This window comes from Echinops telfairi, unplaced genomic scaffold (genome assembly GCF_000313985.2).
Source record: "Echinops telfairi isolate 266 unplaced genomic scaffold, ASM31398v2 ScPeMD7_443;HRSCAF=831, whole genome shotgun sequence".
In the NCBI taxonomy this organism is placed as follows: domain Eukaryota; kingdom Metazoa; phylum Chordata; class Mammalia; order Afrosoricida; family Tenrecidae; genus Echinops; species Echinops telfairi.
Window position 1 is genome coordinate 70,816,275 of NW_022104341.1, and position 26,165 is coordinate 70,842,439.

The 26,165-nt window shown below is 43.9% G+C and overlaps 1 long non-coding RNA gene across 1 annotated transcript; it reads left to right on the forward strand.

Moving 5' to 3' along the window:
* Positions 1–16,891: 16,891 nt before the first annotated feature.
* On the forward strand, positions 16,892–20,526 carry LOC123521907. Its single transcript, XR_006680259.1, has 3 exons — positions 16,892–17,099; positions 17,192–17,412; positions 20,494–20,526. It is a non-coding gene; the product is annotated as an uncharacterized LOC123521907 (long non-coding RNA).
* The last annotated feature ends 5,639 nt before the right edge of the window (positions 20,527–26,165 follow it).

The following is a 26,165-nucleotide window of genomic DNA, read 5'->3' on the forward strand; positions in this document are numbered from 1 at the left end:
GGTAACGAATGTACAAATGTGCTTTTTATAATTGATATATGTATGGCTTGTGATAAGAGTTGTATGAGCCCCCGATAAAATGATTAAAAAAAAGAAAAAAGAATGATTTTTCAAATTGTAGTGTGCATCAAGAACTCCTAGACGATTTGGCAAGGAGATTGCTCGGGGGCTGCCGTGGAGTTCCTGATTCTACAGGTCTAGGTCAGGGTCAAGGATGTCCATTTCTCCAAAGTTCTCAGATGGCGCGTGACTGGGGAGCACACTTGGAGGAGCACTGGAGCAGGGTGTAGTGGGAAGGGTGATTCCTGGGAGAGGAGCTTGGGCAGATAGCAGGATTCACATGCTGAAGGCTTTGATTGCAGAGGAATTGGGATGTTATCCTGTAGGGTTGTGTACGGACTACAGCAGTCCTTTCATTTTGAATTCCCCAGGTATTTCTGTCATGGTGAGCTACTGGGCTGCTAACCTCTAAGTCAGTAGTTCGAAACCACCAGCTGCTCCATGGAAGAGAGAAGACGCTTTCTACTCCTGTAAAGAGTTACAGTCTTCGAAACCCAAAGGGGCAGTCCTGTTCTGTCCTATAAGGTCACCATGAGTTAACATTGACTTGATGGCAGTGAGTCTGGCTTTATTTTGGTTTTAGGTAGTGCAGTGAGCACACTGGACTGCTCACAGAGAAGTTGAAGTTGAAGTTCACTTGGAAACACCTCAGAAAAAAAGCCTAGGGATCTACTTCCAGCAAATCAGCCATGGAAAACCTTATGGAGCACGGATCTACTCTGACACATACTGGAGAGTCCTGAGTTGAATCAACTCAATGACAACTTGTTTTTATTGGCGTTTCTGCCCAAGGGAGTGGCATGGCCAGAACTTTATGTTGGAGATAGGAATCTGGGCAGCCTCCTGGGCAATTGACTGTGTGGGATCAAGATTACAGGTGGCCACTATGTTCCAGATGAGACAGAAACATTCGGAACCAAGGCCGGGGTGGTGGGTTTGACTTCAAGATCCCAGAGTTGGAGTCTATGGGAACGGGGGAGAGACCAATTGGGTGGAGGTGGTGAGAATCACAGCTTTCCTCCTACCTGGGGACCTGGGGCCTCAGCACAGCCTGTGGCTCCTTTGTCTCCAGAGGCTGCTGCTCTTTCATGCCCAGAGAGCCACCCCCTTTTTGTTTGTCTTTTCTTCACAAGTCGGCCTCTGGCTTCATCGGACAGGTTTCAGCCTGCAGTGTTTGAAGAAAGGGGTGCAGTAAACCATTCAGAAATAGGATTTATTAATGGGAGGCATGTAATTACTGCCAGACACAGCAATTTGAAGAGTTTATGGCCTAAGTGTTGGCTGTCATTTATTAAAACAAAGTGGGCTCTTGGCATGGACTCTATCACCCTGTGACCAGAGCGGCTGTTTCTGCTAAGGCCCCTCCCCGTAGGTCTGCAAGTTGAGACCAGTTGAAGAGGCAAACAGAGATAAATCACCAGGGGCAGTGGCTCTGGCTCTGTGCAGGACAGGACCTGGCTCAGACCCCCAGAGGGGCAGGTCCTGGTTGCAAAGCTCAGATGCTGGTGGGGATTGTAGTCTTTCTGTCTCTTTTTAAATGTTTAACATTGCAATTTGGAGGAAAGTTGACAGGGCACCTTGGTTTTGCATTCGATAAATCATACATATTTTAATTTGAGACATTGATCCCAGTGCCCACAGCGTAACAGCTGTCTTCCCACTTCCTTCCTGTGTTGACTGTTTCCATTCATCCTCCTGCCCTATCCCTTTCCTCTGCTGAGCTTTATCCCGGGGCACATGCTGCCCTTTGATCTCAGGTGCTGGATTGTTCTGAGTGTACACCTCCTGGGTGTTATTGCTCCTTAGAGGCCTGTCAGTTGTTGCACTGAAAGTTGAGCCATGGTGGGTGAGTGGGGGGGGGGGGGTGTTCAGTGCCAGACGGATGGGTGTCTCAGGGCCCTAGTCTTTATCTAACCAGTAAGTCTGGCCTTTTTGGTTTTCAATTTTTATCCCTTTCCATCCAGGACCTACGACCGTGCTCGCTTTTCAGAGCCCTAGGCAGTGGGAGCTGGGCCTTTCTATCTTCTGGGTTTCTGGTTCCATGGGAACGTGCTGACCAGCTGCCACTGAGCTGATTCCTACTCAAGGGAGGTACTACTGTCTTACATATCAGCTTAAAACTGTGCTCAGAGGGTTTTCAATGGCTGCCCCCCCACCCTTCCCCCCAGGAGGTCACTGGGTGTTCCATACCAGGTGCCTCTGGGAAGACTCAAACCTCTAACCTTTTCTTTAGCAGCTGCGCGTTAACTGTTGGCACCAGCCAGCGATTCTTCGGTGGTATGTCGGCAGGGCTTTAATGAATGACAAGCCTGTGCACCTGTGACTCCCCAAACCTTCTCACCTATTGCACATCGCACCAGACTCTTACAAAACTCTGCCGCGCACTCGGCAGAGGTCAGCGTCGCCTCTTCACCCATGAGCAAACGATTGTCGCTTGAAGTCACCCTGGCAAAGGAACAAGGTTGTTCTGAGCTCCCAGGAAGCCGTTACTTCTCTCCGCTGGTCTGGCGTGAGAGCAGGGGTTGCTCTGGAGGGTGGGGCTGACTCTCAGAGGCCCTGGCTCCTGGACACTGGGGGTTCAACTTGACTAGTTGTGTGCTCAGTGAGCGAGAACCTGTGCCTGCGTCCTGCAGGGTCCACACGTGGATGAAGCCTCCGGAGACTCCCCTCCGATCATCGTTGAGGGATGAGAATAGCCTTGTTATCAGACAGAACGCATTGTAAAGTTGATTATGGTAGATGCAGTATGGTTGAACTTGTCATTTGACCTCCCTTTTGACACATTTTAAAGTTGCTTCTGTTAATAAAAACAAAGTGAAGGGGAAATACACTTGGATGAAGCCTCTGGGGACTCCCCTCTGACGGTAGACGAGGGCTGTGACTGGCCTTGCTGTCATGCAGAATGTACTGAAAAGTGGATGGTTACAGATGCAGCCAGATTAAAATGTAACACCTTATCATTTGAGCGCTCTTTTGACCCATTCAAAATTTGTCCTAGTTTTAAATATTCTCTTTATTGAGATTTTTATGTTTTACTCCACTATTGCTGTTAGCTTTTTTCCAAGGTTTTTCTGTGTATGAAATCCAGGATAGGTAAATCTACAGTAATTGGATTAATGAGAGGTTGAGGGGAAATAAGGAGTTAATGATTACTACAAGAACAGAGAAAATGTTCGAAAACTGATGGGTGAAGGTTGTACAAATCTTCCTGATGTGATTCAACAATTGAATTATATGATACATGAATTATTGTTGTTAGATGCCATTGAGTCAACTGTGGCCCACGGCAACCCTGTGCACACCTGAACTGAACGCTGCACAGTCCTGCGCCATCCTCACAGTTGTTCCCCTGCCTGAGCCCATTGACGCAGCCACTGTGTCCACCCACCTCATTGAGGACCCTCCTCTTTTCGGCCACCCGTCCCCTTGACCAAACATGACGTCCTTCTCCGGGACTGGTCTCTCCTGAGACAAGGATGCTGAGGCTCAGATGAAATAACGGAAGGGACATGCTTTGGAAAATCCATGCGCACAGTTCAGCTATGGGATAATAATAGGGCTGAGCAGGTTTGGGCCAAGACTTACTGAAGATTTATTGATGGAGTAGGGTGCCTGCAGGCACTTAATCAGCAGTGCTGGTAGAGCTTTGTGGCACTTGCCTGAGCAGGATAGAGGTCAGGCCAAGGGGCTTGGGTTAGAGAGAAGCCTGCCTTCAGGTGTGGCTTCCTGAGAAGAGGGTGTCCGGACTGAAAAGCTATATCCTGAATTGTAGGGTGCTACTTTCTTAATAAAACCCATATTCTGTTATAAGATTGTTGAGGATATCAAAGCTGTATTTTAAAGCAACAAATAGCCATTTATTAAGCACGTGCTCTCTACTAGGCACTGAGTGGAATCAAAACTGCAGACCAGCAGCTTTGGGGGGCTACCTTGGGGGCCATAGCAAAATTTGAGGCAGCAATAGTCCCCGTCAGCCAAATTCCAGACTCAGGAGTCTGTGGTTGTGGGGTGCCATTGGAATTTTGATCTAGAGAGCACCCATCTGATAGAGTAGAATGGCCCCGGGGTGGGGGTGGGGGTCTCTTGGCTGTCATCTCCATGGAATCGAGCGCTCGAGCTTTCTCCCACAGAGTTGTTAAGTGGATATCAACTCTATCCACTTCTAGCCGCATGCACACATGGATATTATCTGTCGTCCCCTTGGCCACGCTGGGAAGTAGTTGCTATCCTCTCCGGTCTCTGCTTTAGAGTCTGGGGAAGTGAATTTCCAAGGCATCGAGCAATTTGTCCAAGTAATAGAATTCCAACCAAGTTTTCCTTTCTTTTCTTTCCCCCAACAGTTTTATTGGCAAGTAATTTACTTATCATATAACTCAATAGTTCAATCATATCAAGGAAAATTGTACAATCACCCCACATCAATTTTAGAGCATCCTCTGCGCCCCCAAGATCGAATCGCCTCTAAAATGAGTTATGCAATCACAATCTGCTCTAGTGCCCCCTCCCCTCTCCTGCCTTCCTTATTTCCTCCCCAAATCCCCTTTCCTTCCCTATCACCCACCTCCTACCTCTCTATCCTTTATGCACCCTTGTGTCAGTTATTCTCATTATGCATCACAGCTGGGAGACGCAATGGAAAACAATAAAAACGACATTGCACTAAGGTGTTCAACCAATTTTTTTTGCTGTAAAGTTGACATTGTGGATAAGGATCCCCACCCAAACCCAAACCAAAGCCTTTGCTTTGTGTAGCTTCTGACTGCGAACATTTCCTGGCCCATGATCTTCCTGGCAGATGCTGAGACTTTGTTCCACAGTGCCGCAGTCCAGTGCTCGAGCCGGTGAGAGCAAACCATGTGAGCCAGTGGAAACGCTAAGACGCTCAGATTTCCTGAATCTTCCTCACACCGCTCTCAACGGCAATTTTCCTTCACTGTCAGTACTTTTCCTTCCCACCGCCCTTCTCTGGAGAGAAGCTAAGCCCTTGGCTAACCTGGCAGTCTCTGGAAGAAGAGTGATTTAAACAAGATTCTAGTCTCACTTTGCCCAGGTGGTCCTTGGCTTCACTGAGAAGGAGATCAGGAGATTATTTTTAGGTGTGTATATGAGGGAGAGGAAAAGTTGCTGGAAGTTCAATTGTAAGGAAAAAAACCAACCCCAAACCCAACATTTTGTTGTAGTTTGGGTGAAAGCTTACAATGCAAATTCGTTTCCCTTTCAATGATTTATACACTGTTTGTTTCACAACATCAGTTGCAAGCCCTGCAATCTAACAGCACCTCCCGTTTCACCTGAAGGCTCCCCATTTCCATTCATCCTTCTCTTTCCCTCATTCCTGCCTTATGCCCTTGTTGGCCTTGTATAGTTGATTGTTCTAAGGTGATGTTCATTCACTTTCTCTCTCTCTCTCTTTCTCACTGCCCATGAGTCGATGCCAACTCATAGTGACCCTATAGTATAGGTAGAACTGCCCATGTGTGTTTCAGAGACTGTCACTCTTTATGGGAGTAGAAAGGTCTATCTTTTTCCCATGGAGCAGGTGATGGTTTCGAATAGCTGACCCTGTAGACTACAGCCCTACATGTAACACTAGGCCCCTAGTGCTCCTTGATTCATTTTATACACCTGTCTATTATCTAGTAATGGAAGCCCTGGCAGTGTAGGGTTATGTGTTGGGCTTCAATCAGCATCATCAGCAGTTTGAAACCAACTACAGCTCCTCGGGAGAGAGACTGGGCTTTCTACTCCTGTAAACAGTTACAGTCTTGGGAAACCACAGAGGTCACTATGAGTCAGCACTGACTCGATGGCAGTGGACTTGGTTTGGGTTATTGTTTGGGGGAAAGGTGATCCCTAGAAGCAGTTCTGATTCCAGATTTGAAGGGTTTATAGTGGCCATACTCTTGGGGGTTCTGATCTCTGTCAGATTAGCACATCTGGCCTTTTTTTCTTCCATGATTTTGAATTTTCTCCCACTCAGTGTAGGACCTTCTCTTGGGACCCCAATCAGATGGTAGCCAATCTAGTTCTTCTGGTCATAGGCCAGTGGAGGCTGTACTTCATGTGGCCCATTAGTCCTTTGTCCTAATTATGTCCTTGGTTTTTTTATGCCACTTTGCTCTGCACACAGTGACCAAACTTGCATCTTAGATGACTGCTTACAAAATTTTAAGACCCTCAGTGCTATTTATCAACTATGTAGAACATAGTTGTTGTGAACCGTGTTATGTCAATTGACCTCGATGGCCCTAAGACCTATAGTCCAAATCCCCCAGTTCTCAGCCTCTCCTGGTTTTTGGTTATAGCTAAGAAGATTTCATAAGTTGGCTCCCTGAATACCCTATTATGTCCACATATTTATTTGCAGCACATACATATACATATGTTGGAATATCTCCTGCCAAACCTATATCTAGTGTTGGTAGAAGTTGAACTTTTGGAGACTCCAATCATGTCTGAACTATCCAAAAGGAAACTCAACTCCGGTGACTTTTTTCTCCCGAGTCTTTGAAGCTTTAGCCAAAGATGAGTTAAATGTGGATGGTCAGGAAAGCAGAGGAACTTTTATTGGCATGTGTTCTGTGCCTGTACCTTGATGTGTGATTGCCTTTTCGATTCTTCATCTTCACTCTGTGAGGCACGCCGCATTTTCCACATAAGCATGCTCAGAAGGTAAAAAGTTTTCTGAGGTCACACAATGAGCAGGTGCCAAAGCTAAGATTCAAACTCCAGTCTGTTGGGTCCTAAAGCCCGGGTTCTCTGCCCACCTGCCTAATACTACAAGTTCCTACTGCTGAGCCTGAGAGTCTGCTAACAGGTGCGGTTGGTGCCTTCCACCTGCCGCCTTTAAGCGAAGCATTCCTTTATGTGCGTCTACCGGGTGCTGTTGAGTTGATGCTGCCGCATGGTAACCCCATGTATGTCAGGGCAGAACCGTGCACCGCAGAGTTTGCAGTGGCTGCCTCTTCATTATTATTTTTAGGCAGATCTCCAGGCCTTTCTTCCAAGGGTCTCGGGATAAAATCAAGCCTCCAACGTTTTGGTTAGCAGTCAAGAGCATTAGCTCTTGAGAGAGTCTGGCAAAGCTAGGGCAGTGCAGCTTGGAGACTGAGGAAAGAGGGCTCTGGGTTTGGAGACTGGGCTCACAAAGGGTCTGCGGCATGAAGCGAGAGGTGAGGACACTTTTGGAAGGTCCACTTAATGAAATGGACACCGTCTGCATGGTTCTATTTTGGGATGTGGACTCAGACATCAGAAGCAGACGGCACCTTTTTTGTTTTTTGGCAGGAGGGTTGGCTTGGGGAGGAGAGAAGGAGACTGCAACAGGGAAGCGGAGCTCGGTTCAACATATTCAGTGCAAAGCGATGATTCTGGCTGTAAGGTCCAGGCTGCTGTGGGTTGAAGAGGTTGTTCTGTGCAGCACACCTTGTTTAGTTTTTAATACGCTTCTGAATTGTAACCCCAGGATTCACTTGGTTTGCATGCTACCCCCGCTGTCCTTCTGGGAGTGGGTAAAGCTCACAAGCTTTGGATAGGTTTGTGTTTCAGCTCTGTCACTTGTTATGTGTCTCTGGGCAAGCCATTTCACATCTCTGACCTCTGTTTCTTCATCTCTAAAATGGGTCCAATATGTTTTCTTTGGAAGGTTGCCATGGCATGTATGTGTTTGGTACTTGGGCAACACCCCCTCAATCATCATTCCTTTCTCTCCTAGCATAACAAAAGTGTTAATCCCTTATCAATGTTCTCTTAGGTAGAGAGTTGGGCATGAGCGATAACATGTATTTCCTCTACACACGTGGATCTGCCATGGTTGTTGACATTAGCTCTCCGCCATGGCTTCGGGCTCCAGCAAATGCCGGCAGTGCCCTTCTGGAGTCTACAGAAGTGATTACAAAGTTACTTTTCCAGTTGACTGCCGAGCCGAGAGGAGAGCTTGTCCCACTGCTGCTGTCTTGTTGGAGCACGGTGATACAAACTGCAGATGCTTCCCTGCCAGATGTGGCCCTGCAGGACCGCACGAGGGTTGCCAGGGGGTTAATGAAAAACGGGCATCCCTCCGGGCTTGATTTAAGTCCCAGGAGTTCTCAGCTCACACATATACAGGCCAGTCCACAAATGTCCACCCTGCTGATGGCTTCGGAGATGCTGGGGTGAAACATATATATCCTGGGAACAAAGCCAATGGCTCTGATGGAGTTCACGGGATGAGGGCCAAGGAGGTGGTGAGCTGTGGGGAAGAGACGTTGGTAGCAGGAGGGTGTCCACCTGGAGGAGGCCCCATGCCTGCTGCCCAACGGGAGGGAGGTGGGTGCAGGATTGGGCGATGGGTTTCCCAGATGGTTGGGGCTCACAGTGTTTTCTTCCTCATATGGTTAGGCTGAGAGGAGAGAACAGGAGCCACCCTAAGGAATCATAACGTGGCTTGCATTTAGTGACAGCACAGACTAGAATCATATTTGTCTAGTGCTTTCTCTGCTTGAAATGCTCTTTATCTCTTCAAGCATTCCATTTTTTTATGATTTCAAATCTCCTAATTCCTACTTCTTGCATTCTATGCTCGCATCATGAATGCATGTTGGCAGATGTCTCTTTCGTCATCACGTCACTCAGGTGGAGGAGCCTTCTTTGACCCCACCACCTGAAAAGAAACCTCGAGTTTCTTCTTGGATTATTCCTTGGCCAGGCATTTATTTCACAAGGCCGCCCAATTTATTGGTCCATTTGCTTCTTATTTGGATCCTCCAATAGCGTCTGTTAGTTTGTCGGATTCCGGTGGCTTGCGTGTTATGTGATGATGGAAATTATTTGAAATACCAGCCGGATCATCCATGGTGGACAGGCCTCAGTGGAGCTTCCAGACCAGACGAGGAATGAGGAACTGGTGATCTATTTCTAAAAAACCTGGCCACTGAAACCCTTACTAATAGCACGGGGATGTTGCCTGATTCACTGCTGGAAGACGCGTTCCTACGGTTGATTGGCACTCAAAACGTGACTGAGGAAGAGCTGCCTCCAAGCAGAAATGACCTCACTGGCCGGGATGGAACAAAGCCTTTGTGACCCTCATTTGCCGACGTGGCATGACTCAACAACATGGGAAGAGACATCTGCAACATGCATTCATGATTGGAACATAGAATGTAGGAAGTAGGAGCTTAGGAAAGTTGAACGTCATTTAAAAAATAAAGAGGGGGGTTGATGCTTGTAGAGTTACAGCCTAGGCATTAGTGAGCTAAAATGAACTGGTATTGGCCATTTAAAATTACATAACTGTATGATTTACTACCCTGGAAGTGGCGAATTGCATAGGAAAGGTGTTGTGAGAAAGAATATTTCAAGATCTATACTGAAGCATAGCACTGTCAAGGACAGGCTAATACCAGTGGTGGGATTCAAATAATTTAATCACCACTTGGCTACCCTCATAACCATTGTAAGTGTAAAGAAAGATATATCACAAGGTAGTTTATTATTTCATAGAGTTCACACTTAATTGTGCTCATGCCAAACATGTACACAGGCTAAGAGGCAGCCATTTGAATTAAACAAGGGGATACTGTGTGGTTTAAAAGAGGAAAGGTGTGTCATGGCTGTATCCTTTCACCACACTTCTTTTTGTATGCTGAGCAAATAATCCAAGTAGCGGGACTATCTGAAGACAAACATAACATACGTTCCGGATTGAAGGAAGATGCATTAACAACCAGAGAGGTGCAAATGACACAATCTTGCTTAGTAAAAGAGGAGAGGACTTGAAGTACTTACTACTTCCACATAGATTACACCAGAAATAAAGAAAACAAAAATCCTCACTGGGCCAATAAGCAACATTATTATGCACAGAAAAATTACTGAATTTTTCAAGGATTTCATTTTACTTGGATCCACTACCAACACTCATAAGATCAGTAGTCAAGACATCAAATTATGTATTATAGCGTGCAAATCTGTTGCAAAAAGCCTCTTTTAAATGTTAAAGAGCAAAGAGGCCCCTTTGGGACTAAGACATGCTTGACCCAAACCAGGGCATTTTCAGTTGCCACATATGCATATGGATTAGCGCATGGCTGCGACAATAGTTGTGAGGATGGTGCAGGACCCGGCAGCGTTTGTTCTACTGCCCACCAGGTTGCGATGCACCGGAGTGAACTGGAGAGCATCCAACCACGACAGAGCATCATGGTCCAGGTGGCTTCATCCTTTTCGCTAGGGCCTCCATCTGTTAAAGGAGGATGACATACTTACAGTGGGGTGTGGCTGGGTGTTAGAGTGTTGTTTGGTAAGGTCCCCTGACTCCATGTCCCAGAGTAGAACTGTCCTATAGGGTTTCCTGGACTCTAATATTTATGGACACCTGCATCCAGTTCTTTCTCCTGTGGCAAAGTTTGGTGGTTTTCAACCACTAATTTGTCTACTAGAAGCCACGTGCTTCACTCTTAGGGCTCCTTTACATAATTGTGTTACCAGGTTCCCGGCAAGTAGTGTGGTGGTGATGGTGCATGCTACCGAGTGGAACCACCCTTAATGTTTCCAAGGCTGTAATTTTTCTGGGATAAAATTGTCAACCCAAACAACTGAACTTTTAATTAGCAACTGAGTTATTTAGCCATGGAACCACCAGGGTTCCTTATCAATTTTCTAATGAATGTTCAACAGATCTAAGAGCTTGCAATGACATCATTGAAGAGATGACAACCAACAGAAATGTACTAATATTTCTATTCAACTGATAGCGATTGGGAAGGAGTACTGGTGGAGCCGTGGGTTACCTACTGGGCTGCCGAGCACCAGGTCAGCTGGTGGAAACCACCAGCTGCTGCTCAGGAGAGAGACAGGCCTTTCTACTCCCATTAGGAGTTACAGACGCAGAACCCACAGGGGCACTCCTGCCCTGTCCTTGATGGTCGCCGTAAGTCGGCATTGACTCAATGACAGTGAGTCGTGAAGTTATTTTCATTGACTACCCAGAATATGGCATGCTCCATACTAAACAATTTTATATCCATTTATCCAATCTGAGTCATCACCATACCTTTTGAAAGGACCTTCCCATGTTCAAACAAAGGGAATAGAGATTTAGAGAGATTACGGTGCTCTAAGAAGGTTCTATAGCTAGTTAGTGGCAGAGGCAGTATTGAAATCCACTTCTATATTTGAAGCCATAACCTCCTCCCCCCCGCCCCACACACACACCAAATTCTAGGCTGCTTCCTATTAACACTTGCTCTGGATAAATAAACATAAGGAAGCCACATTCCCAGTACTCTCGGAGCTCTGGTGTAGGTGATAAGACGTATGTAAAAGTGATGTGATCACTCATAAAAACTAACATTTTTAACACGGCTTTGAAGTGCTTAAAGCTTGTCCCAATATTTACAACACACTCAAGTTTTAAGAGATTATTATCCAGGATGTATAAATAATACAAAGAAGGCAATAAGAAAAAGGTAAACAATGGCAAAATGGATTGATTTTTGAACAGGCAATGCAAGAGGCCAATAATTACGTGAAAAGACGCTTGACATTATTATGCATCAGAGAACTACAAATTAGAACAAGAAGATAGTATTTTCTATTTATCAGAGAGCAAAACACAGTAGTTAGGAAATACCAAGTGTTGGCGAGGATAAGGAGAAATAGAAATTCTTAGGCCATGCTGGTGCAACCATGAATTAGTGAAATCAGGTAAGGAGACACTGGCAATACCTCACAGAGGTTACTATGAACTATTAAAATAAAAATCAGACTAAGACGACAATAGAAATTGAATGAATATATGATTTGGGGTACCATTTTGACTAAAGAGTCAAAAATTTCCCAGTGATAAGAGAACCTTCAGACTCTATGCTTCACCCCGTTGAAATTGTCATGGAAATGAGATCAGTCAATGTTTTATAATCATTATTTATCCCAAAACACAACTTGCAGTGAGTCCCTGGACTTCCTGTTTCTGGAAACTGGCTACACCTTGCTAACTCTCCAGAAGAGCCCAATGCCTAAGGCAAAATGGTCTCCACTAAGTTGTCCAGGACGTGGTTGCTTGACTTGAAGGTGATTCAGGGAAACCATTTCTTAGAGGCCCAAGGTTCACAATGACAACTCAGGGCACATGACCGGAGTGGATCGCCTCAACTCCAGAGACCAGAAACCTGGATTCCAGGAGGAGGGTTTGCATGTTTTGCACAACATGCTCTTGGAACCAGCGTTCCCACAAAGAGGAATACCTGAGAGAAGTTGTTGTACATGTTCCAAAGGAGTTGTGTAAACTGTTCAGTTTTAGCATTTTGTGTAATAGTGAAACATTTGGAGCAACTTAAAGGTCCATTAATAGAGGAATGGAGAAATAAGCTTTTTATTTATACATGAAATATGAAACAGCCATTGAAAACTGTATTAGAACTGTATTAGAGGTTAAATTCTGAGCAGAGCTCAAGCTCAATGCCATGGTTGGATCTCCTGACTGCTCCTTCCCTGAGCACTGGTTGGAGATCCAAATGAGATAACACTCTGGGCATGGTCCATCTTTTCTCCCTACTGGTCTAGTTGGGAGGATTTTTGTTTTCTTTTTATTAAGTTGTAATCCATATTAGAGTTGCAATCCTTGTTCTTCACCAGCATATCCTTCAAGTTCTCCCCACTTTCGGCAAGCAAGGTGTGTCCTCTGCATATTTCAAGTTGCTAATAAGCAGGTGGTTCACAAGTCTCTAATCCTGACGCCAAGTTCTTCTTCAAGTAGTCCAGCTTCTCTGATTATTTGCTCAACACGCAGAGTGAATAATGTGGTGGGAGGATACAACCCGGAACACACCTTTCTGACTTTAAACCCTAGCGTCGTCCCATGTCCCGTTCACACAAATGACTTGATCCATGTACAGGTCCCACACGAACACAATAAAGTGTTTTGGAACCCTTATTCTTCTCAAGCCTAGCTATAGGTATTTTTAATGAAGCACAGAGTCAAACACCTTTGTGTAGTCAATAAAACACAAGTAAAGATCTCTCTGATATTCACTGCTTTGAGCCATTTGACAACAGCAATGATGTCCCTTATTCCATGTTCTCCTCTGAACCTGCCTGAATTTCTGGATTGGTGATAGTAATTGTGACTTTTGGAGTAGATATCAGAGGTTATTCCTATTAATCCCATTATTTCCTTTCTATGAGGGGATTTCAAAAAGTTCATGAAAAAACAGTGGAATTAAACAATCATAGAATTTTTCCACGAAATTTTTGAAGCCCCCTCGCACACATTGAGGTATTTGCTCCTCCCTGTGTCACCTGTCTGTCAGGCTTCAGTTTTTGTTCTGTGGATTCGGCAACTCTGCTGCACAAGAGCTTTGTAAATGTTAAAAAACATAGATGTCACATGGAAGGATTAAGGAGCACCTGACCCAAGCCATAACATTTTCTTTTTAAAAATAACTTTATTGGGGGCTCATACAACTCTTATCAAAATCCATACATACATACATCGTGTCAAGCACATTTGTACATTTGTTGCCATCATCATTCTCAAAACATTTTCTTTCTACTTGAGCCCTTGGTATCAGCTCCTTATTTCCCCCCCCCTTCCCCCACCCTCCTTCCTTCATAAACCCTTGATAATTTGTAAATTATTATTATTTTTCTCATGTCTTACACTGTCCGATGTCTCCCTTCACCCACTTTCCTGTTGTCTGCCTCCCAGGACGGGGGTTATATATAGATCATTGTAATCCATTCCCCCTCTCTCCCCCACCTTCCTCTTACCCTCCAGGTATCACTACTCTCATTATTGGTTCTGAGAGGTTTATCTGTCCTGGATTACCTGTGTTTCCAGCTCTTATCTGTACAACTATACGTTCTCTTGTCTAGCCGGATTTGTAAGGTAGAACTGGGATCATGATAGTGGGGGGGGGCATTAAAGAACTAGAGGAAAGCCGTATGTTTCGTTAATGTTATATTGCACCCTGAATGGCCCATCTCCTCCCTGCAACCCTTCTGTAAGGGGATGGCCATGCCATTCTCATTTGCTTCATGTGCACGTGAAAGCGGGGCAATGCATAAGGACGATCGAGGAAGAATTGATGCACTTGAATGATGGTGATTGCAAAGAATATGGAAAGTACCGTGGCCTGCCAGAAGGACATTGTCCTGGAGAAGGACATCGTACTTGGTGAGGAAATGGTGTGGGGCATTTTGACCTCCTCTGCCTTCAGTTAGGTGGAAACCAACTCCATAGCTGCTGAAGGATGTTCCTACAAGACAGAGCTCAGGCATGCTTTCCCCTGCCCGCCTTCTGAACTCATGGACTTCAATCAGCCCTCCCACAGCGTTCACTTTCTCGGTTGGGTGTGAGAACCTGTTGCAATGGTCACACAGAACATACGGGCCAGACTCATGATGATGAGGTCTATTCAGGAAGGCAAAAGGTACTAAATGTTAAAGAGCCAGTTCTTTTATCCTCAGACCCTCTTTTCAGTCACACTGATATGCATGTCTCTCTCTGTTCTCTAAACCACACAGACCCTTGGCTTCTTCTGGGCTTGGGCAAGTGTAACAAAGCTTCTTGTGCACTGATAGCTACCCCGAACCATCCTCCTACCCCACGGGCTTCAGCCTTACTTGCTCTTTGAGTCAGGGAGCCCTGGCTCTGTCTCACAGTCGTCGTGTTGCTGCTCTGCTTTGTTTCATGGTGTTGGTGCTGCTGATCCGCTGCCTCTCCACGCAGACAGCTCAGATGCACTTCGGTCCTGGTTCTTCTTTTCGGATGGTTGTGGGATTCTTTGTTCCTGCTTCAGAAATGGCTCAAGGTTAAAACAGATCAATTCCCTTAGTAGAGTCCACATACTCTATTTATACCATTTCACCTAATAATTTGGTGAAAATTACAAGGACTGTGGATAAAAGCTCTCACTGCCAGTAAGCTGACTCTTACCGACTCTTAGCGATCTTATAGGACAAAGCAGAACTGACTGTGAAATTTCTGAGCCTATAAATCATTAAGGGAACAGAAAGCCCCATTTATTTCTCTGTGGAACAGCTGGTGGGTTCAAACTGCTGCTTTCGTGATTAGCAGCCCAACGCATATCCCACTGTGTCACTTATAAGACGATGTCATAGTTGGTGTTGCTTTCTCTTATTACCCATGCGGTCAAGTGGAGTCTAACTCAAATAACTCGATGGCACCGAACGACAAGGTTGGCTAGAGATATGGATTATACCCATATCTATTACCAATACCCATATCTATTACCAAATGATAGTACCATATCATTTCTCCCACTTGATTGGATCTAAGGTCCGCGACAACAACCAAAAAGCATGATCTTTGATAAGACAGACTGACACCGTGTGGCTGCAATCACGAACTCCACCAAAACGATGCTCATTTGGTTGTACATAGGGTCACTGTGAGTTCAAGGACACCTCACAGCTACTTGTCACCCTAAGAGAAGGAATATAAACTCAGGCTCAAGCGAGTCAGGTGGGGTGCCTACCACTGCACAGCTATTAAATAACAGAGCTTTAATTGGATCTGAATCTGTTCCACTTCTGGGCCCAGGGCCCTGCCTATGACCTGAATATTCGTTTAGGGCCCAGAGAGCACCTGCCAGCGTCGCGTCTCTCTATGACTCGGTGAGAAATCCAAAATTGTCTTGACAGAAGACCCTCATCAGAAACCCCTTCAGCAATCATCAGACAATATTTTAATTGAATTGTGACTTTGTGGCCACCTTGCAGAAAACTCCCTTTAGTCATGTTAGGATAAGCAATTCAGATAGCAGTTCTGTTTCCAACCAACCACTGTAAGGTCTCCTCCCTGTAGAGCTGTCTGATCTTGCAGCTTCCGGTCAGAACACCATCTCTTTCTGGATTTCATGTCATCATCGTAGCGCCTCTGTTATTCCACTGCTTTCCACCATCTCCTTTCACTTCGTGAGGCCAGGACTGAACCTGGTTCAAACGACTTTGAACCTGCAACATGTCGCTTCTCTTTTCTTTTGACTGCACACCTGTTGTTCTTCGTGCCAAGTGACTTCCTGTGTCTGAACCTCTGTTTCCTTTCCTCAAAACCTCAGCATCTAGTGCTTTCCTGGTTTCTCCTCTTCTCCCTGACCCCCCCCCCCACCAACTCCCCCTGAACCCCACTACCGTCTCTTTAGACCAAAATAAACAAGCAAATAAACCAGTGGTTGAGGAGTGATTCTAGCTCCTGGAGATCTGTGTGCTGCTGAGGGCAACTACACTTCGTAGCATTTCCATGGTTGTGACTTTTGGAAAAAGTGATTCCCAGGGGGCCCTTCTTTCAAGGAGCTTCAGGATGGGTTTGAAATGCCAACTGCTCACTTGGCAGCCAAGTGCTTAATCATCTGTGTTACCCAGAGACTTCTACCCCAGCTGCAGGCGCTTCCGAATGAAAGCCGCCTGATTCTTCAAGGCCTGTCCGGCAGGGTCCATTCCCCCGGTCCGCAGAGCAAGGCGCAGGGGTCCGGTTCGGAACAGAGTGAAAAGTGCATATTTGAATATATTCGCTTCCCTCCCTGCCTTCAGGGCCTTAAGACTTAGTGGAGATCAAATGTAGATAAGGTTTGGGGAGGAGGAGTTCTGGATTAGCTTTTGCTTTTATAAAATATCTCCAACACGCAGAAAAAAAAACCAAACAAACTAATAAACACTCTTAACCCACCATCTGGTTCTATGAATGCTAATTTTTTTTTTGCCATAATTGCTTCAGATGTTTTTGTTTTTGTTGTTTTAATGAAAACATCCCGTTCAAGTTTCTGGAGACGCTCTCTGAGCAAGCTCTCCACATCTTGATCCCCTTTCTCCGCCCAGGGAGTCAGGGTGATACAGGGGTGAAAGTGCTCAGCTGATAAATAGAAGATTGGGGATTCACAACTTTCAGCTGCTTTGCCAGAGAACAAGAACGCAGTCCGTTCCATGAAGATGTACTGCCCACGTGGGGCAGTTTACTCTGCGCAACAGAATCGACTCAAGTCTAGTGGAGCTTTGCTTGGTTAGTGGCATGCATTATTCCTGACCAGATCTTCATGGTAAGTAATGCTAATTTTAATCATGCAACATCATTTATTTGAAATTGTACATCAATGGATCGTTCTGAAATGTCCTCTTTTTGGTTCCACAGTGATTGTGTGATTTATCCAGGTTACTAAATGTAGCTTGGTAATATTTATTAAGGACAAAGACAAACAAAGACACATCGTCTGCACGAGGGAAATCATTAACACAGGTCATAATGCCATCCAATGATTTGCTTAGATTCGTGGACTTTAGAAGGACCTGAGAGGGCAAAGGAAAATATCACAAAAGCATGACTGGAGGCAGAGCAATACTTCACGGTTATAGGTAAGACTACAGAAGCCACAACAGGACTATGATTGGGACACATATTAGACAGAGGAGCTCACAAGATTTCTCCAGGGGCTCCCAATCAAGACAGTCATGACTAAGCACCTTAGAAAGACAGTCTCTGTCAAGGACACAGGCGCCATGGTGGCATAGTGGTTAAGCATTGGGCTGCTAACTGCAAAGTCAGCAGTTCAAAACCACCAGTGAGACTTTCTATTCCAGTAAAGAGTTACAGGATCCAGAATCCACAGGGACAGCTGTACTCTGTCCTACAGGGTTGCTATGAGCTGACAAAGATGCAAACAAAGGCTGGGTTTGAGTAATTTTTGATCAAGGACACACTCAGGCATGACCCCAAGGGAGACTGCCCCTCCTTGTGTTAGGAGGTAATAATCTACTTCCCACTTTGACCGAGGGGCAGACTGTTCACATCCTTACTTCATGTTGTTGTTGTGAGGTGCCGTTGAGTAGGTTTTAACCCAGAACAACCCTAAGCACAACACAACAAACCCTCCATGGACACAGAAATATGGATCTCAGGAGAATGAAAACAATTCGTCACAACCTGCCCTCACTTCCAGCATTGCATCCATTTAAAAAACATCTCAGTTGATCTTCTGTCCATATTTGGAATCTTGTCTTTGACTAATATTTTAGTGCAATTTAAGCGACTTCATTTTGCACCAAGAGGCTGTAGGCTATGCTGTGTCTCTGCCAGTTTAGCACAGGTTACAGGTGCAGAATGAGTCTGTAGGATACCGAGGTGCAGGGGAGTCAAGTGGCATTCCCATTGGCATGGTGAGGGTGCCAGTGCCTGTCTTTACTGTGGTGGCAGACTGGCCTTTCATGAGAGATCAGCAACAGCTTTGGAAAGCTTGCCTTTCTCCAACTGAAGACACACTCTCTTGCAAACCTGCTTTCCCTCCTACTGACATCCTTTCCTCTCTGCCCAGTCCACATATGACTTAAAGTGACAAATCCCACCCAGAGCCTTGCTGTCCAAAATAGGCTCCTCACCCTCAGATTCTAATGGGACAGTAAAGGCATCCTCTTCAGAAAGGCCAAGAGGAACTTTTCTCAGAACAATGAAAAGGCAGATGAATGACTAAACCCATCAGCTTCTACCTAAAGAGGGAAAGGTCCAGCCTTCCTATTACCATGAGAAATACCTTTTTCCTTAGCTGGCATGCACGGAAGGAAAACAAAATAAGATTTTTCACTTTAAAAAAAAAAGTCATTTTATTGGAAGCTCTTACAGATGTTATAATAATTCAATTAGATCAACCATAATTAGTTTTGCCTTAGTAATCTTTTTAGACCAGCGTAAGTTCATTCATATACTTAAGATTGTTGGGCACATGACATCCAAGGTAGATTAAACCCTTCAAAACAATAAAGGTAGTAATGATTTCCTGAGGGTATGGGAAGAGAGGAGTCGGGAAGCAGGGAAAGGGAAACTGAGAGCAATGATGGCTGTATAACCCCACTGGAGGGGAATGGATAACAGAATTGTAGGTGAATGAACACATTGGATGATGTAAGGTACAGCAATAATAATAATAATAATAATATATGCCATAATAATAAGGGTTCCTGTGGGGTAGGGTTGGGGAGGGAGGGCATAAAGGGGAGCTGTTATCCATGATTTCAAGAAGGATTTTATTCTTTAAGATTTTCTTTATGAATTTTTTTGTGTCCTTCATTTAATTTCTTTCAAACTACATACCTGATTGCCTAAATTGAATAGAGACTGATGAGAGGAACATTTTTACAACAACACAAAGCATATATGTTAGAGATGAAACAGCTACTATCTTCTAGGTTTCTTACCTGAGGGACCATCTTCATTGAAGAATTTGAAGAGATGTTTTAGAGCATGTACAAAGGAAATGCGCCTTAAAAGAAGATGCCCAACTTGAGTCATTACAAATAGAAAAAAAACAAAGCAAAAAACAAACCTGAAACAACCAATCAGAAATTTTGGATGAACATTTCTCTCTTTCTTTTAATAAATCACTGGGGGCTCTTATAGTTTTTATAATAATCCACACATCAATTGTATCAAGCACATTTGTACCTATATCGCCGTCATTATTTTCAAAAGTTTCTTTCTACTTGAGCCCTTGATATCAGCTCCTCTTTTGACCTGCCCTCCCCCATCCTCGTACCCTGTAACCCCTTGATGTATTATTATTATTTTCATATCTTACGTTATCTGCTGTCTCCCTTCATTCACGTTTCTGTTGTTCATCCCCCTCATGAAGGGGGGACATTAAACATCATTGTGATTGGTTTCCCCTTTCCCCTCTTTTTCTCCCCCCCCCCCTACTCTAGTGGTATCACTACTCCCCTTATTGTTCCTGAAGGGTTTATCTGTCCTGGATTCTTTGTGAGTTTTTATCTGCACCAGTGTACATGTTCTGGTCTAGCCAGATGTATAAGGTAGAACTGGGGTCATGGTAGTGGCAGGAAGGAAGCATTAGAGAACTAGAGGAATGTAGTTTGTTTCGTCAGGAACATTTCTTTTTGTTATCTGTGTGGTGCAGTTGAAGTACAGTGGCATAATCCAGTTCTGCTCAAGGCAATCTGCTCAGAAGATATTGTGTTAAAAAGAGAAATCTTACAATTTTCTCGGCTACCCCAGTGACATTTCTGGTACCCTACAGTCCTCTTTAATGACTATCTGAAATGACTTTGGTTTGGGGTATGTCAATGGCCCCCACATCCATCTAGAGAAAACACTCTAAATGGAAAAACAGATAATGCCTCCCAAGTGGTCACTCAGCTCTCTAGGTGGTCTGTCCATCTTTTTGACTTCTAGTAACCATCAAAGTCTGAAAGAAGGGACTCTCCCTTTGGCAGGATGGGCATAACATTAGCTCTCTTTCTGGTCTTAGTTATGATGATAGAGTTCAGATTGCTAATTTGTTTGTTTTGTTTCTCCACCAAAGGCTCTAACCACTGGTTATGCCTTTATAATGAGGTAGTTAGTTTATTTTGCCAACCTGGCCGATAAACATATGTGGGGTTACCTGAAGGGCAGAGGGATAAATGGCTCAATGATCATTGTCTTTCTAGTTCTCAGGTCTCTTGCTTTCTGATGGTCGGACCAGGGTGCAGCTGCCTTAGCCAGTTCCCTGTTTTAGCTGGCAAGGCTCACTTCTTGCAAGACATCCCTGAGGAGAAGCCACATGAACCTACCCCGATGCAGCCCTGGGTGCTGCAGCAGCCATGTGGAGACCCCTGCCAGCGCTGAGAAGCTTACACATTCACTGACTCGGCTTTCCTCCTGCAGTTGGTGTCATTGTGTCTGTTTTGTGAGATGGAGGAGGACTTTTTGGATTGGTGTTGGACGTATGGGTTAATGGGTTAATGTTTGACTTGTGGGCTTGGGCAGCACTGCTTTGAGATGTTTTCTTGATGTGTACTTAACCTTTATATAGAACTCTCTCTTATACTATGACTTTCTGTGGATTTGTTTCTCTAAAGTGCCCAGACTAACACAAATAACAAATAGTTTAGTTTTGTAGAGGGAAAAAAATCTCAATGTCAAGAAATGGAGAAAGAAATTTCTATATTCTGAAAAATCTCTCCAGTTTCTTTTTGGGGTACTCCCTTGAATATATATTTCTAACAATTCTACTAGGTTCATCCAGAAGAGAAAGGATTTGTTTTTTGAGTATCTTTTAAATAAGATAAGGCATCTAGCTGCCTGCTATCTGATTCTCATACCCAGATCTTGTTTTCTCGTCCTTCTCAGCAGAATATCTTCTCCTAGGCTTTCAGTTCAAAACTTTCTTAGATTCCTGGGACGTGAGAACTCAAGCAGGCAGCAGAAGTTTCTGACCAGGGGCAAGCATTCCCATTCATTGACATGGGGACAGGCTTTCTTTGTCTGCTTCTAACCATTTGCACACTATTCACTATAAACACAAGAATACAGTTAGCCTCGTACAGGGTTCTTCAGACTATGGGTCATGACCCATTAGTGATCTTGAACTCAATTTCGATAGTTACAGTGAACATTTAAAGAGCGATTCAGGATCCGATTGAGTAGAATAAAAAATATCAAAGTCCATTCTCATTATGAAGCTCAACATTGTTTTGTGAATATGTACACACAGAGACATTTGTTCTGGGTGATGCTGAAAGTGTATTTCTGATGATGTGTCACAGTTAGAATTAAACAATGACAGGCCTCGGACAGGGGTCTGCAAACACCTGTTTTTGTGAGCAAAGTACATTGGAGCACAGTCCGGCTCTGTGTGCCGTCTGATGGTTGTTCCACACCATAATAGCTTCACTGAGTAGTTGTGACATGTGTGAGGGCTGCAAAGTCTCAATTATTTACTATTTGATTTAGTTCATTACAGGGGAAAAAAAATCGCCGGTCCCAGGTTGGAGATAGGAAAGCAACCACTTGTAATACAAAGTCAAATAAAGCTTTTATGATGTCTAACGTCCAGAAGTTTGACCTTTAATATTACTCCACCAGTAACCATATGCTTACTAATGTATAGATCCATGTGAATGCATATATCACTGTGGAAACATGCATAAAACAGAAGCAACCCCCGCGTGGGAAACGAGGGCTATTCCCATGCCATGCTCTACTAATGGAAGGTGAACACAATGACTTTCCATTCCAGGACAAGAGTTTGATGTTAACCTCGTTGCACCCAACCAGACGTTTCCTTGTACAGCTTTTCAAGGGAAATATTTCAGTCCTGCATTCATCTTAGGGGGCACGTGTCTTATCCAAGCTAAATATTTCCAGAAAATAAATGTCTAGACACCATCTCATATAAATTAAGCACCCGGTTTTTAAAAGATGCCAGGCAGACCTCCTTTTCGGTGCATGTGCGAGTCCAATTTTACCCCTGTGGACAATCCTGGGAAAACCTGATGTGCCTAAGTGAGTGGCCCCGGAGGAGCGAATGAGTGCTGCTCAGCCATTAGTGGACAGTGTATGTGAGCATGCAGATTTCCTGTGTGTGTCTTTCCAGGGATCAGGGGGTGGGACGACAAGATGCAAGGAATCTAGGAAAGTAAGTCAGAGTACTGCTACAAAAGAGCGGAAACTTCATTAACCCAAAGTACTCAAATGTGAAGCTACTGTTCCAGAGCTATCTGCCCACTAGGAGCCCTTCCACAAAGAATCCCGTGTTCTTCAGTGTATACCACATCAAAACATCTGGTTTGAGAATGACGAAGGCAACAAACACACAAATGTGCTTGACACAGTGGATGGGTGGATGGATTGTGATAAGAGTTGTATAAGTCCCCAATAAAATGCTTTTTAAAATCCTCAGCACAACTTTTCTCAGCCTTTTAATCAATTCCGTTTGCATTTTCCTTAAGACTTCTTCTTAATAAGCCCCTGTGATCATCCTGTGTCATTTGAGAAAGTCTGTCATGGATTACTCCTTTGTGTGCTCCCCAAATCATTGCCATCACCTTTTAAACTCACCTCTCCTTACATTTAACTGGCCCAGCAGATCCCTTGGGAAGTCATCATTACGATTGTACCTATTTTTAAAGACACTCTAATGATAGTAAGAAAAGTGTACTACTGAGAGAACTTGTACAGAGCCATCCAATAATTGCAGAGACATATTTAAATATGTTTGGTTGGAGATAAATCTGTGCAGGTATGATCTGGAAACTTACTAGCAATTCTTTTTGACTTAACTTCAACTTAACTTATTTTGATTTTCCCTAAAGTCATCACTTATAAAGATCTTGTACGAAGAATGACACATATGTTGAGGTCCACTAAGAAAGGCTTCCCACATTTATCGAGTGCTCTCATCAGTAAATAACGGGCATATGTGTTCATTGCTTTATGAGCAAATTCTGTTAATGTCTCTTTGGCTTTGTATTTTCTTCATATTTAAGGTTGTTCAGAAAGAGGCTTGTGTAATTCAAATGAGTCATTTTTAGTGTTTTCATATTATATTTTCTTTTATGTGCACTTCTTTATCATTCTGATGTAAATTTCACTCAAAATAGTTTTTTGAAAGATCAAAAATTGCTGGGACATGTACACATTAGCTACTGTTATTGTTGTGAAGAAAATAATTTCATAGGGAAGAATACGTAATGAAGTATATTAAACCACCTGAAGTTGTTTGGAGAGATCATTCAAGAAGTAGTTATTGTTTATCTTTTCCTAGACTTTTGCAAAATCATGCGCAGCGCACTATCCTTTATGGGGAAAATACAGTAGAGAATTGACTAAGTGGAGAGGAGCAACCAATATATGTAAACAGACTTTATCCGACAGCCCTTAAACATGAAACAAATGCACCTGGCATTCAATGAGCACATAATGGATATTTGCTATGTGTCAGGCACTGAGCCAAGTGTGGAAACAGAAACAGCACGGACCGTGCTTTAAAGGGACTTCCAGTGCAGAGGGATGGGCTAGGAAGAAAGCCTAGAACATAAACAAGACCATTTCAGATCGTGGAAACACGTTTGCAGAACAATCCCATTATCTTTTACTGTCTTCCCACAGCTTTTTGAACCCCCCTCGTGTGAGGGATATAGTGAGTGCAGATCATGTACCGGGAAAGAGGGCACTTCTGTCGGGCTAATCTCGGAAGACCGCTCCAGAGAAGTCCGTCCTGTGGGTCCTGAGGGGAGACTGAAGTTCAGCTTGCTTTGAGAGCTTCTGGCCTGAAGAACCTCTGGAGCACTCTTTGTGAACGCAGTCTTCCCTCTTAAAAAGCTCTTAGAAATAAAGGTATGTAGCCAAGTGTGTTTTAGAAATTGATGAGGCTAATGATGATGCCTGGTATTTTTGGCTTAGCTGGTATTTCTCAGTCGCTTCCAATTAGGTGACTGACTGACATTCACCTACTGGGCTTCTTTGAATTCTCAGTATGAGAGATTATAGGGGATTGGATTTTCAAAGATGGTCGCAGTAATACGTCCCACCTCAAGTGCTCTGGAATTGCCATTCTCCTTAAGGCTCTTCATAGTTTGTTATGACCCACACAGTTAAATGCCCTTGCATAGTCAATAAAACCCGAGTAAAGATCTGTCTGGGTATTATCTGCTTTCAGTCAAAATCCATCCAAAGGTATCACTTGTTTCATGTCCTCTTCTGAATCCTGCTGGAATTTCTGCAAGCTCACTGCCAATGCCTGCTCTGGAACGGTCATGCTCTGGAGGACAACATGAAAGCCAACAGGGAGAGGACCCAGGTACTTGGATGCTGGTTTGGCTTTCTACCAGGAAATACTGAGCATGAGCGGAGACCCGTAGGACCTACATGCTTTTATGATCAGTTGTGGGCACGAGTGGTCTCTTCAGGGTACACATGATCCCACACGATCCTACAACTAGGCTAAACCAATCAACCTGGTTTTGCTTTCAGATCCCATGTCCTTCATCACCACGTTGTTTAGGCAGTAAGAATGTTTAAACAGGCAACGTGGACTAAAAAAGGCAGGTGGTTCTACTCTTGCTCAATCTTCACAGGTAGAAAGTCAAGTCAGCCTTTGGGTGCCTGTGTCCTCTACTTGCTGGCTTTCATGTTGCCCTCCAGTGTATGAGCTCTCCTGCACTTGACCTCGTCCACCGTAGACAAGTATCAGCTTCATAAACACCAACCAGACTAAGTACGTGCCATTCTTTGAAAGTGGTCTGCGAAGATCCCCCTCCACATGTTTCTCTAGCTATTGCTGACCCTGCTCAAAGCCCGCACTCTAAGGAGTCTCCCTCTTTGAGAAGGACTCTGTTATGAATCCCTTCACATTTTGGTGCTAAATTTAGAAATTCTACATTAGCATTTGCAAATTAATGGTGTCATCTCTGGAGTTATGCTGCCGAATTCAAATCCTCACTCAACAACTTATAAGAAGATGGGCCATGAATACATTCATTAACATTTCTAAGCTTCAGTTTCCTCCTCGGTCAAATGAGAGTGATGATAGCAGTACATGTTTCTTAAAGATACCATGAGAATTAGGTGAATTCATTTTTGAAAACACTTCAAACAGCCCCTGGCTCATTGCACGCACTGTAATGTAGGTATTCTTATCTTTCAAAGACATAGTTCACAAATATAAATGTACAACATATATATCGATGCATACATATCCAGTATATATATCTATATATGACATATAGATCACTATATATTGACACATGAGATATACAATAAACATGAGTTGTATATCTTCATACACATACAATGTATCACATACATATTTATGCATAGGTAGCATGTATACAATGATTTTTACATGTGATATATTTACACAAATTTGTAATATATATTTGTGTATATGGAGCAGCCTCAAAAAGTTTATGGAAAAATGGAATGAAAACATATGGAATATTTCCATGAACCTTTTGAAGCTTCTTCATACATCCTTTTATGTATTTATGTATCAATTCTCTAGAGAGGTATTTTCCCTCAAGTATTAGCTACCTTTCATATTGCATTAATTGTGCTGCTATTGTTATGTAATTTGCCTCTCCTGAAACTCTGATGTAAGTGAAACAAGCCTTAGTCGTGTTGGTTTTATCTTGGGATCAGTGTAATGTTCTGCCTCCTTAAAGGCAGGGTACATGCCTTGCTCACCTCTGTGACCTCAAGGGCCAGCACAGGCTGTACAAGCTTGAAAAATGTTGCTTGAGTGAATGAATGTCTAGTTGATGTATCTGGGATGCATCAGGAGGATGTGCAGACTAATGGTACCATGCTGAAAAATCAAATTCTTCTTCCACGAGTTCTC